The sequence below is a fragment of the Callithrix jacchus genome, chromosome 15, assembly GCF_049354715.1.
Source record: "Callithrix jacchus isolate 240 chromosome 15, calJac240_pri, whole genome shotgun sequence".
NCBI classification, from domain to species: domain Eukaryota; kingdom Metazoa; phylum Chordata; class Mammalia; order Primates; family Cebidae; genus Callithrix; species Callithrix jacchus.
Genome location: NC_133516.1, coordinates 57081348 through 57095776, shown reverse-complemented (window position 1 = coordinate 57095776; position 14429 = coordinate 57081348).

Here is a 14429-nt window from a genome sequence, read left to right as displayed (position 1 = left end):
ATCTCTTAAATACCTAATTACATCACAATACTCCCCTGTGCAAAATTATCCAGTATCTTCGCAACACACTTATAATAAAATCCAAGCTCTTTACCATTGACCTACAAAGCCCTGTGTGTCCTGTCCACATTTCTTTCAGAACCTTTCCTCTTAACACTTATCTCCATTATTTTTTCCCCACTCACCCTGACTTCTTGGTCCTCTCCAAGCACAAATATTGGCCCTGTGTCAGAGTCCTTGGACTTGATGTCCCCTCTCTTGAAAATGGTTTTCCTCTAGATACTCATATAATTCTTTCCCTGTTTAGTTCAGCTCTTCATCTAAATGCCACATCCTCAGAGCATTCCTTCTTGCTTTGGTGTATTTAAAATTGGCCTTCTATCTTTCTCTGTTTTCATAGCCTGATTTTTTTTTCTCTTTATAGCATTTATCACTGATTCTCATTATATTACTTATTTATTGAACTACTTGTTTGTTGTGTTTATTGTTTAAGCTCCAAGAAGAAAGTGATTGTGCTTTTCGGTCACTACTGAATTCTTGGTGGCTATATAAAGACATGTCTTTGGTGGGCAAGAAATAAATATGTATTAAGTGAATGATTGCCTCTTTGTAAAGCATTCAAGATTGTCTAAAGGGGAAAGGTTATGGAATAGCCAAAGACCTATCTAATGAGACCTGCATCTATTTGTCCAGACTCATTTTATTGGTTCTTACGATTCTATTCTTTCTTCTTCTGCTCATGATTGGAATCAAATTGAATTTCTACCAGTTTGCCATTTGTTGCATAAGCCTTATACTTTCACTTCTCTCAGCACCAGCTTGACATCAATGCCAGTCATGCTGATGTTTTCACATAGACAACTGGTAAAAAGCTTCCTTATCCCTTCACTTCTTGAAAACTCCTACTTAATCTACAAGGACCTATTTAAGCATAACCTGCATTGTTAAATCTTCTTTCAATACCTCTTACTTCTGCTTACTGATTAGATAGAAATGTTTTCAGCTAGATACTACGATAGCTTTCCTTGAAATAAAGAATAGTCATATAAAACAGGAGTGGCGAATGAGAAGTGTCTTAGACTGAATTTCTCTAAAAAGCAGGCCCTGAGACAAGGATTCATGTGCAGCAAACTTATTTGGAAAGAAATTCCAGAGATAAGAAATAAGTTCTCATTCACACAGTTCTTTTTCTAAGAAAGAAACAAAATTATGGAACCTGTAGATGGTGAATTTTTAAGATCGTCATCATTGTTAGCAACTGGGTTCCCATTACACTGGTATTATTTGAGGAGCCGCATAGATAAAGCCTTACTATCATCTGCCCAAGGAATGAAAAGGTAGAGAATTTACTTAGTGGCTTCTCTTCTCCACTGGCCAAGGATTGTTCTCATAGGTTGTTAATTTTTCATAGCTCCAGTTTATGCAAAAGTGGCAGATTTCCAAAGGTTTCCTATTAGCTGTGTTAGTGATGCCTGGGTAGAAAGTGTTCGATACACAATGAAGCTAAATGGGAGGCTATTCAGTCACATCTTCATGACACTGGTTACCTCAGTATTTACTAGGGGAAACAGGTCCCCTACAAGATGTAAGTGAAAAGTCTGCTGGGATTTTTGAGAAAATTCTTTCTTTCTTGATAAAGGGAAAAGATGCATTTGTTTATACCTCATTTCCTCTGTCTTCTCTGCCTTCAATGTGGATATGTTGGCTAGTAGGCACTTTGAAATTCAGAGGAGCTAAGTCTTAGGAAAAGGCCAAGAGAAAAGTGGGGACATCATTTCTGGCAGCACCAAGCTATTGAACTGGGTCCTTAATTATTATATCTCCAGTTCTTATATAAGAAAACAAACATCTGTTTAATTAAGTCAGTGTAGATTGATATTTATATTACTTGCAGCCAAATGCATTTCAAATTCTTTCCTCCAATATGCTCATATAGCAAGGTTTCTTGCATTATTATATTAGCTACAATGCATTCTATAGTAATTCTTTTAAAAATATAATTACCTTCACATATATATTAAAAAAAAGACTTGATTACCTTTGTATTCCCAATAAAGTCACAATAATGTGGTCTCTGACCTCACCTTCACACTGACAGGTGCCTTTTCTCCCAGGGCATTAGCCACACACCAGGAAGAAAATTGGTGCTCTGAAGCAAGGATTTACCACATGTCCTCTTTGGGGAATTTAAAGAGTTAATGTCTTCTTTTAAAAATATAATTACCTTCACATATATATTAAAAAATGTGATTACCTTTGTATCCCCATCTCATAGGTACTTTGTACATGGTAGACCAAATAAAAGTTGCATAATGTACAATGGCTGAAAATGTTTCCTATTCCAAGGGATACCTAATGTTAATAGAATAAACTTACTGTAAATAAGAACCCTTCCTGATCTTGCATGGGTATCCCGTAGCATCTAACTCAGTGCCATTACAGAAACTCAGTAAATATTTCAGTATGAGAAAGAGGTATGGGAAAATTTGCAAGGGGAGAAAGAATCATTTCATTAATATTAACCATCTCTCCCCTTTATAAATAATTTACACAAATTCGAAACAATTATAGGTATATCTTTTAAAACCTCAAATCATTTATGGATTTCAAAGCATATACTGCAATAGGGAAGCTTCAACATCTATACAAGATGACGAAAAAGAATAAACAGTTTTACACCAGCTGCCTTGACAACTACTTTGTCCGAAAAGATTATTTCAGACCCTCATACCAAATATTAAGCTTTAATCAGTGCTGGCCTAACCCTCAATATCTTCTTGTTTTGTTTTCTCCATCTGTTTGATATTATATACACTATATTTTGCTAAAATTGAGACTATAAAATGAAAAAAAGAACATCTTTGTTTTTGTGGTTGAAAACTCTTCAAAAAAAATGTCTTACAATTCAAAAATGAGAATTCACTATATAGGAAGGCCTTACTTGCCCTAGTAAAGCTAATTTTTAGACATGACTCCAATCTTTCTTTCATCTCATCCTGCCATTTCTGAAATATGTCAGGAATAAAATTGAAAATAAGATTGCTCAGGGCTCAGATCAAGAGCCTAAGAGCAAATACTTTGTGATTCTGCCTCAGGAGAAACTGTTACAAACTCGTCTTGTGCTTCTGTGAAAAACTGTTGTAAGGAATCTATCATTACAACATTCTCCTTTGGAAATACACCCAAACTCCTAGGTATATATTTTCACATGATGGTTTTTCTTACTTTGATTTCAAAAGTAATATATTTTATTATGAAAAAGTAGCTTACATAATTATGCAGAACAAAGAACAAAATATTCCTATAACATTGCCTCAAAGGGATGGCCACAATTAACATTTTAGTGTATTTACTTATAGTATTTTTTCTCTGCATACATAATATATACATTTTCCATTTTGTAATATAAAAATGTCATCCAAATAGGATTCTACTATGTCTAGTATTTAATAAACTACTTTTTAAATATAACCATGCATTGTGAATGTTTTTCATGGTATGATATTTTTGCAATATAATTATAATATCTTCAGCGAAGTCTCCTGTTTAGCTGTACCATAAATAATTTCATCTGTTAGGTGTAGGTTGCTCCCATTCTTGTTGCCAAGTTGGGCATAGTGGATATATGTTGCTTTTATTTTCTCCACATCATCATTTCTTTTTGGGATACCAAATACTCTCTTGCTTCTGAAGAGATATCAATCATGGTCTATTGTCTACTTCTGGCTACTATGACTTTGGCTTAACTAATATCTCATTCCAGTGGAAAAGTGATCTAAAGTTAAGAAGATAACTCACAGAGATGAAACTAGCATCTTTCCTGAGATTGATATGTAGATGGTGGCAGCAGGTGAGAGGGAAGGGAAAGCTATACGTTTTCCTTAATGTTGTATTCTAAGTTGTGATGATTTGAGCCAGGAGTTTTCAGAAGCTTTCTTCCAAATTTTCTTGAAAGAAACCTACTAGTAGTTGGGGAGAATAAGTATAAGACAGTCTGGAGAGAAAGGCTGAGAAGTTAAGGAAGAGAAAAAGAATGCTAAGTTTATGGATCAAGCCGTGTCTGAAATTCTATCTACGCTTGAATTTCTCAATTCTGTTAGCCAATACACTCTTTGATTTTTTTATTGTCATTTTGTTGCTTAATGTACTCTGGTCAATACTTCTGATAACACCTAAGTAGCAAACCTATTACAGTAATCTGCTAGATTTTCATGAACAGAAAACATTATCTCATTTTTTAGCATTATTATTTTGATGCATACTTTGTTCTACAATTTTTGACACTATAATGTTCTGAATTAAACCTGGGAAATACCTAGTTCATGAGTTGCATTTTTCTTATATTTACTTATTAAAACGGAAAAGACTTTATGCCTACAGCCCATCATTTTAAGAACCTGTTTAGTTCCTTCAGATGGACCCAGAACATGGCTAGTGCACAATAGAAATGTAATGAGTTGATGAACAAATGATTGAATTTGCTGCATAAGGATCCCCAAGAGTTTCTTTCTGAAGGTGCATTGAGTCCCTCAGGTTATGATCAAACACTACATCAAACATTGTGAAATACACACTGTTCTCCTTGGTGCTTCAATTTTATGTAGCAGTAAAAAATTCATTGTGTTTATTGTAATTTTTCAACATGAAATGTAAGCTGAGCTTCAGAAACATGAATTTTCCTCCCAGGGAAAGAGCTATAAAGTCCCACTGAGATTTGAACACAGATGATAAAACTGCTTGCAAGGTTTTTGGTTTGGAATTCTAGCTATCTATGGAAATCTTGACAGTTTGACAAAAGCATAATTTGATAGAGTAAGAAAGTTTCCAGCATTTTTTTTTTCCAGCATTTTTTTTAACCTAAGAGATTACATTTAACATTCTAGAGGTGGCATTTCTGGTCCCCCAAAAAAGGACTAAGGAAAAAGGGCTGTCATGTTCTGTTTTGCTTCCCTATCACTGAGCAATGCTCGTCATATGTTTTTTCTTTTCTCCATTATCTTGGGAACTCTAAGTTTCCCTGAGAGTGTTCAACTTCTGGCTGCATTTACTATGAGGCAAAAAATGAAACAAAACAAAACAAAAAAACCCACATTAGGTTATACTCCTAATGTTTAGGCTTATTTCAACATCAGAATCAACAGAGTCACAACAAGTAGTTGAGGCAGGTGTCAAAAACGGAGAGTAAACAAATGGCTAAAACAAGGACACTGGCAGGGTTTAATAAACTATTATAAGGACTATTCTACCTTTTTTTTTAGCACATTCACCAACATGCCTGTCAACTAAACCAATGATTTTTTCCTTGCAATGAGTTTATTTGGATATATTTCTCTCATTCTGGCGTTCTTCCTTTTTATCTGATGTTCTATTATCAATTAGTTACACTGAATTAAATATACCTTTGTGATAATACCCCCTTCGGAGGCTGCTATATGCACAGGACTGGAGAGTGCCTGTATTCAAAAGAAAACCTGACTCCAAAAGAGCTCCATTCAGCAAAGGCCAAGCAGGTGCCTACAACCTCAGAGGAAGATTAGCCTTCAGCAAGATGTGTTGCCTCCAATAGCATTGGCTAAGTGGGAACTAAGGAATTCTGCTTTGTGGCAAGGGCCTTTCATCCCTTTCCTCCCACAATACTACAAGCCTCTTATTCTATCTGCCTTGAGACCACTGGAGCTAGCCATCACGCCCATTGCCCTGTTTAGGCTGAATGTCACAAAGTGTTCCAGTGCTTCATACTGTTGCTCACCCTCCAGATTCCCAACTCTAATTCCTGTTGCCTTTTCTGACCCTTATCTCTTCCTCTCCATCTTTAAAACTTTTTCATGTGGCCATATGGAGCTCTAGGTCAATTATCAGCAAACTCATATTCTCAACCTCATCAGGAAATCTTCACTTCCTGCTCAGCCTGAAATATTTTCACCTCTAATGGCAAACCTTTCTCTGCCACACTCTTAGTGAATGGTTCTTTTCTCTCCCACGGTATCATGGCATCTGGTGGCAGGACAGATGTCCTCTCTCTTCCCCACTGCCACCTCTAGACCATTCCTGTCCAAAGCATAAACACACACCATGGAATCTTATCTCATTAGACTATAGATCACCCAACATTCCTCCTTATTTTTCATCTACCCTCAGGTTATTATCTCTCTTCCTTTGGAGATTGTTTTTTCCTGATACGCTGTCACATTCTTCAACTCTACCAGTGTTGTAATTTTTTATAATTTCTGTAGCTTCTCAGATGATCCTTCCAATGCCCTCCTTTTAATTTCTTGGCCCCTTCTTCTCCAATGACCTTGCTCTTCACTCTGTCGCAGGCATACCGTATCATTGCTATGTACTTGATCATGTTCTTTACCATCTGTGCATCACATGCTACTCTCCAACCAGCTCTCTCCCTGTATGCCCAAATTGCAATAGCACTCCAACTCCTGCATTGCTGTCTAATGCATCAGTCCCAGCAATTTTTCACTGTTCTTCACTGACCCCACCAACCTTGTTATCTCTTCCCACCTACTCTGCTTACATTTTGTGATCAGTTGCTACTATCATTTATAACTTCTCTACTATTATGGCCAATTTACTTACAACTACATTGCTCCTCTTCACTCTCTTGGCAAACCAAAACCCTGGTTAAATGTTCATTTCTATGCATCCAGTGCCTCCTCTAGCACTGCCAAAATTGTCTGAAGAAGACACAAAACATCCCGATTGATCTTATTTTAAATTCCTCACTAATCTCGAGTTAGCCCTCACTATTCCCTGTTAAGCATTCTAAGATCCTTAGCCCCCTCTCTCTCTGTCTCTAGTCAGTGCCTCTCAGACTCCAATAGATACAAGAAAAATCACCTGGGGACTCCATATTTAGTCTATCAGTAAATCCCCTTGGTTCTAACTTAAACATATTCAGAATTCATCTCATTCTCACTGCTCCTACAGCCACCATCCTGGACCAAACCACTCTACCTAGATATTGCCATAATCCAACTAATCTCCCTGCTTCCATCTTTACCAAATTTGTTTGACACAGTAGCTAGAGTAATTTATTTAACAAGTAAGTTAGAACCTGTCAATCTTCTGCTTCAGCTCCTCTGGAGTTCTTGTTGCAACCAGACTAAAAGGTCTTACTCTGATCTTTGGGCTTTGTTTGTTCTGATTCCTGCAATCTTTCTAGTGTCATCTCCCAGTTTTTTTTAATACAAGTGCCCTCTGCTCCAGACATATCAGCTCTTTTATTCCAGGCACAGCTTAGTGCCTTGGGCTTTGTTGTTTCCTCTACTTGCAAGGAGCCTCCTCCACCCTCTGTCTGACTCTATATCAAAGTCTTCCAAAATTCATTCAGAATCCCCATTCTCAGTAAAGCATTTCCTGACTAGCTTTTCTAAAATTTCCACCAATGTGTCTGGATTTACATTCCTTTTCTGCGTTTATCATTATCATTCATATGCATTCTTTTGCTTATTTAGTTTATTGTCTCTTTTTGCCAGTGAAATATAAGCTCTAAGAAGGCAGTGGCAGTGATTTGTTTTTGTTTTTGTTACTGCTTCCCCATTATTTAGATCCGTGTTTGACATAGTAAGGGGTTAAAAAGTTTTTGTTGAATGAATAAATCACTTCAGAATTTTGAGATAGCATTGATATAAATAACTCAAGGTTTTGGCATCTATCTCTTTATTGGGAAAAGACTAGAAAAATGCCAATAACTGTTAAAGTAAAAAAAAGAAAAAAGAGTGGTCACCTGCACTTGAGCTAGGTCTATTTTATGCATACCTCAATACCCTCCTTGCCTCGTCTTCTATTTTTTTTTTTGCCCTCTAGGGAACAAAGTGGAAGCAGAAGTGGCAGACATAGTCAGCTTTACTGGAGGGGAGGAGTTGCAAGAACAAATGAATTCGCTATTTTTCTACTTCAAACTCAATCGGTTTGTGTTATAAGAACCTCTTGACAAGCTACTTAAACTTGAAATCACCATCTGCCTCCTACAGCCTTCATACCCATGTTATCCCAACCATTATCAACCAAAGAAATCTGCTCTGACATTTTACCTCCGTAGTCATGGTCCCCTGGTCCTCTGCATGTGAACATTATCCTAGTGAGATCAGCAAATAATCACAAGCATGGGTTCTTATATTTGTATAAGCTCTTTCATAGTCAATGATTTATCCAAGAATTTTATTTGTTCAACAAATCACTGATACGTTGGTAATCAAGTTCTTTGTCAATCTCAATCTTACCAGCCTTTTCAAATGAAACATTTGTTGGAACTTGATCGAGTGAAAGTTCTTATTCATTTTTTTTCTGGCTTAGTTCCTAACATTCCCATTATACCTTGCTAAGGAGACCACAGGGCTCCCAAATTGCTACTGAGTACATAGTGTTTGTGTAATAAATATCATAAGAGTGCTTCAAATGTGCACTGAATCATGGAGTCTCAGGCTGTTGGAAATATTAAATCATCTACCTCTGACACTCATCCACTGTTGGATTCTTTCTCTAATGTTTCCTTTTGAACACCTCTTGAGACAGTGAAAACATTGCCTCTTAAAGAAATGCAAGAATAGGCCTGTTACAGAGCTCTTTTATGTTGAACCATAATCTCTGTCCCTTTTATTTATAACATTGATTCTTCTTCTGTTGTATGTCAGGGTGGTACAAAAGAAAAGGTTTTGGATGAAGACTGAGATGACCTGGGTTTGAGTTTGATTGAACCACTTGATAATGCAATTGTTTTCAGACTCAACACTTATGTGCTAAGTTTTACTTTCTGAATCTGTTCAATAAATTAACTGCTTTAATGATAGACTTCAAAGTGTATAATAGCTCAGCCTCAAGAGAAGTTCAATTCTTGGTACATAATACTACAAAGTGGATTAACAAGTTGGTAAGGCAGCCCTCTTCCCTGCAGTCAATAAAGGATCCCGGCTGATGGAGCTTCCATTATAATTAACATTGGTTTCCAAGTTAGTATTACAATTCTTCTTCATTCCCACTAACCAAAAGAGAAAAAGCATATGAAAGCATTTGCATAGGAGGTGTGTGGGTGTGTGGGTGTGTGGGCATGTAAATGTGTCGCCTGTGGCAGTGGAGCCCAATTTTTCCACTACTGTTCCATTCACTAGAACACAGTCATATGGCCACAGCTGAGTAGGGCTAGGGAATATAGTCCATGGCTGGCAGCCACTTCTCAGAGATAACACTATGAAAAAAGTAAACAAACTTTTTTGGTCTCAGCCACATCTGTCAAACAGGACAATAACATCTCACAACAATGAGAGGCAATGCACATGCCAGTGTTTTGTGAAACAGTAGTTCTTAGTTTCTGTTTTTTGCTTGCCAACAAAATGAGCTCCTTTTGTCTTCTATGTAGCAGTCGTAAAATGCTTAACCTCAACCATCATATGTCATTTGAGTACTCTTTTCTCCTGGCTAAATGCCTCCCTGTTCATTTCCCTATTACCCATAGGACATTGTTTCAAGCCCTGTAACAGCTATGCTTTCTTTCTTCGCACATGATTCAAATGTAATGTGCACACCTTGATATAACGCTCCAAATACTGTGTAAGCAGCATGGAAAGAGAAGGTCTCTTTTTTCCCTTGTTTAAGATTCTATGTCTCCTTTAATGTGGTGAGTGATGAAGATAGGCATTGCAAGAAATCCCATCATAGTGTTGATTTATATTGACCTTGCAGTTGAATAAAACCCTTAAGTATTGCACTGTTACATTGCTTTGCATTTCAAAGATGTTCTACTGCCTTTAGTCTGAAAAAATATCTGATTTTCACATCAATAGGAAAAGCAACAAATGATCAAGAGAATTTGGGACTTATCCAATAAGCAAAGCTTTGACAAAACAGTAGAGCCATGCAGCACAGCAAGCCCTTGCCATCCATTGCTCCTACCTAACCAGTCAACTCCTTTTTATTTCTGTCATTGTTTTAATTTTTAATTATACAAATGCAATACTAATACAATATCATTTTATTTATTAAGGAATACAGGTAAAGAAAATGCCTTCTGTAGCTTTCCATCCATAATAGAACCCATATCCTACTTATATGTGAACATAAGGATGTATATAGTTTTGTTTTGTAAAGACTTGGGACATAAATTTTATTATACTAAATGTATTTTTGCTTACCAATGTGTTTTAACACCTCTTTATTAGGAATATTTGTTATATGGATATAGACAGTTCATTTAATGAGTATTCTCTTAAAAAGTGTTTAAATTGGGTCTGATTTTCTTCTACTATTATAAATGATACTCTAGTGAACTTCCTGAAACTACTTTTTGTACACCTCTGTAATTTTCTTTTATATTTGAATATGTAATGGTTAAGCCTCCTTAATGGCATTTTAAAAAAAAATTTTAAGAGACACAGAGACATTTTTTTTTCTGAAAAGCTAATACCGATCTCTTGCTTCTCTATAACTTCAATAATGCAAGATTTGATGTCTCTTTTTTAATACAGCTAATGACTGAGATAGCCTTTCAGGAACCTTCATCATACTGTTAATTTTTACTAGTCTTTTATTTTTTTCCAGTTTTATGAAAAAATTATCTCATAATTTTAATTTACATTTCTCTGATGAGCAGTGAGTTTAAGCATCTCTTCAAACATGCATTGGCCATTGGCTGATTGCTTCTGTTCATAGCAAGACTCTGGTAAACTTTGATTATTGAAGGGTGATTTGATCTCTACCTTGTCATCGGGTCTCGGCAGTCCCTGATGCTATACCTTGCACGTAGATGCTTGAGTAAAACTGGAGCCATAAATTTTCCCTTCCTCTTACTCTCCTTGTCTAATTTACCAGCAAATTCTGTCAGTTCCACCCTTGAATGTATCCCCATTTATGGTGTTTATTACTTCTCTCCTTTTACTAACAATTTAATTTCCATATGAAAAGGGGCTCTGTCTCTTGTGTTCATGTACTTATTCTCAGTAATTAGTAATCTGTGCTCTCAGAAACATTTCTTCTGTCTTTTGATTATTTTTCATTACTTATGTCACCCTAAATTAGGAGAGAAGAAGATTTTGGATCCAAATTTTGAACACAATATAGGGCCATAAAATAATGGAGTCTCTCTTCTTTTCCTTCCAGAAAAAAGGAGTACTCAACTTTATCTGGGCCATAATACCCATGGAGGACCACATTTTTATGTGGGGCACAGTGACAGGCAAAATAATGATCCCATATTTCAAAGGGAAGGGGGGCAACACACAACCTAATCCACAGTATGTGGATTGTTTCTTTGCATGGCATAGGTGTTGCTGGAAAGGAGTCCTGATTCAGACCCCAAGACAGGGTTCTTGGATCTTACACAAGAAACAATTCAGGGCAAGTCCATAGAGTAAAGTGAAAGCAAGTTTATTAGGAAAATAAAGGAATTAAAGAATAACACAGCAGCACCAAGGGCTGCTGGTTGCCCATTTTTTAGGATGATTTCTTGATGATATGCTAAACAAAGGGTGGATTATTCATGCCCCCACTTTTTAGACCACATAGGGTAATTTCCTGAGGTTCCATGGTATTGGTAAACTGTCATTGCACTGATGGGAACACAGCAGTGAGTTACTCTTGTCGCCATCTTGGTTTTGGCTGGCTTCTTTACAACTTTTTTATCAGCAAGGTCTTTATGACCTGTGTCTTGTGCCAACCTCCTACCTCATCCTGTGACTTAGAATGCCTTAACTGTCTGGGAATGCAGCCCGGTAGGTCTTAGCCTTATTTTACCCAGCTCCTATTGCTCTGGTTTAAATGCCTCTGACATAGGGACTTTGAAGATGTGAGCAAGTTAAGGATCTTGAGATGGGGAGATAATCCTGGGTTATTCATACGGGTTCAGTGTAATCACAGAGGAATCTTATAAGAAGGAGGCAGGAGGATCAGAGTCAAAGGAGACGTGACGACAGAAGCAGATGCCAGAATGACACCAGGAAGAGGCCATGAGCCAGGCTTTGAGGAGGTGGCCTGTAGAAGCTGGAATGATAAGAAACAGATTCTACCCTAGAGCTTCCAGAAGAACCACAGCCTTGCAGACACATTTTAGAATTCTGGTCTCCAGAGCAGTTAGGTGAAGCCAATAAATTTCTGCTAATTTGTTACTATAGAAATCGAAAATGCATATAGGCACAAACTCACTCATGAAGACTTCGCATCCCAGTCTGCAGGACAGATAAGAGAGCCTAAGGATTTTATAAAAGCTACAATTTATTTTTTAATATTTTGACTCCTTTGTTGCCTGTTGATCCTCACCAAACTTACAACAAAGAGCCTGAGAACTAAAATTTAGGAGGTGCTAGATAACTACACCAACTAGTTAGATAACAATAAATATATTAGTCACGGCTCTCCAGAGAAACAAATTGAGAAAGAGTGAGAGAGAGAGAGTAAACACACACACACACACACACACACACACACACACAGAGAGAGAGAGAGAGAGAGAGAGAGAGAGAGAGAGAGAAAGGGAGATTTTATTCTAAAGAATTGGATCATAGGATTGTAGAGGTGTAAGTTCAAAATCTCTAGGAGGAGTAAGCAGGCTACAAATCAGGAAAGAGTTGAAGCTGAGGTCAAAGGCAGTCTGCTAGAATAATTCCTTTTTATTCAGGGGAGGTCAGTCTTTGTTCTATCCAGGCCTTCAACTGATTGGATGAGGCCCACTGTAAGCCTCCATTATGGAGGGCAATCTGCCTTACTCAGAGTCCACTGATATGAGTGCGAGTATCATCCAAATAACACCTTCAAAGAAACATCCAGGATAAAGTTTGACCAAATATCTGGGCACTGTGGCTCAGACAAGTCAACACATAAAATTAACCATCATAGTGTACTACATTTAAAGACATGGTTGCAGGCTGTGAAGTGACAGAAATTATGATCATAAGTGATTCATATTACACTGATTTTCCTCTCACTTGCCAAGTCAAAGTCTAATTACCTGTAAAGTCCTCTTCCTACATATATTAGTTAAACTTCTTTTGATTAGACAAAATATAAATTATTTAAAATGAAGTTTATATTATAAACACACCAGGATTATCCTGAGAACCAAGAAAATAACTGAACAATTGAACATGTTCCAATAAATTTAGTAACAAGACTCCATGCTCTGGAGCCCTGAAATTAACGTGAGGAAGCTCTAGTGCCTTTCAATCTATCTTTGATAGATGTAGGAGGCAACCAAGGACTCCCTGGCAAAACCTCACCTTCAAGCCTGAAATAACCTGAAGGCTAAAAAACTGGACTGCCAGTCCTGAAGTAGTCCACACTTTACCAACTGATTCTTTCTGAATAATGCCCACCTGTACACTGGGAAGATGGGGTGAGGTCATGGAAGCTCATGCTATTTGCACAGGGGAGGAGCCCAGCCTCTTGAGTTCCTATGTGGTGGAGTGGAAGCTGGTTAACAGGCTTCCCTCTCACTCTACTAAGAGTTTTTATCTTTTCCTTTTTCGTCCAATAAATTCCATTTTTCTCACCCTTCTGTGTATCCACGACCCTAATCTTTCCTGATCGTGGGACAAGAACCTGGATTTTCTTACAACATCTTCACTCAAAAATTTGAATTAGATTCAATTTGAATGCAATATAAGCAAACCCTATTTTCTCTGCCTGGATCAGATATCTATCTCAAATAATAGATTTCAATAAGAAAAGGCAGGTCCATATAGCAGAGACAGAGCTACAGATACCCTGACCCTGGGTGTCAGGGCTATTCTACCAAAGCAGAGGTCACTGGGAGATGGGTAGTTCACCTAAGTGGGAACTGCACTACATCAAGAAGATCTGGCAGCTGCAGGGCCTTGCACTGATGCTTGCCAAGATTCTTTGTAATGACCTGAGAATATGTATTATGCCAGGTACCACCATGTCAATGATAAACTGGAACATCTGAGTTGTCAAAGCTGAATGACATTCCATTGCAACACAGGAGAAGAATGCCTCTCTCCACATTTGGCTTCACTTTGTGTACACAGTGTCTAAGAGTTACTGCTTCTACCCTAACATTTTACTTGCCTTGCCAGTTTTTCCTTAGAGTTCCTTCCCCTGCCCTCCTTCTATAAAACTATTACACCAGGCCAAAAAGTGGGACCAGAAGAGAAATCGAATGATAGATGTTACAAGTGGTTTCACAATAAGTTATTTTCTCAAGTGACCAAATTTTATTTTGTTTTGTTTTTAATTTTGCTGGTTCCAGAGTGTCAAGCCTTACACAGTCCTCTCTTACTACAAACATCTATTCAAACAGACGCCATGTCTCTTATGCAAATAGCCTCCTAGGAGGATTGCTCCATCATCCAGTAGTCATGCTCAGACATGTCCGCACCCTAGTGACAGAAAATTTAGACGTCCCTTGCCCCACCCAATAGTATTTTACCTTTGTACCATGCTTCCTATTTTACAAAACAGTCCATATGTGC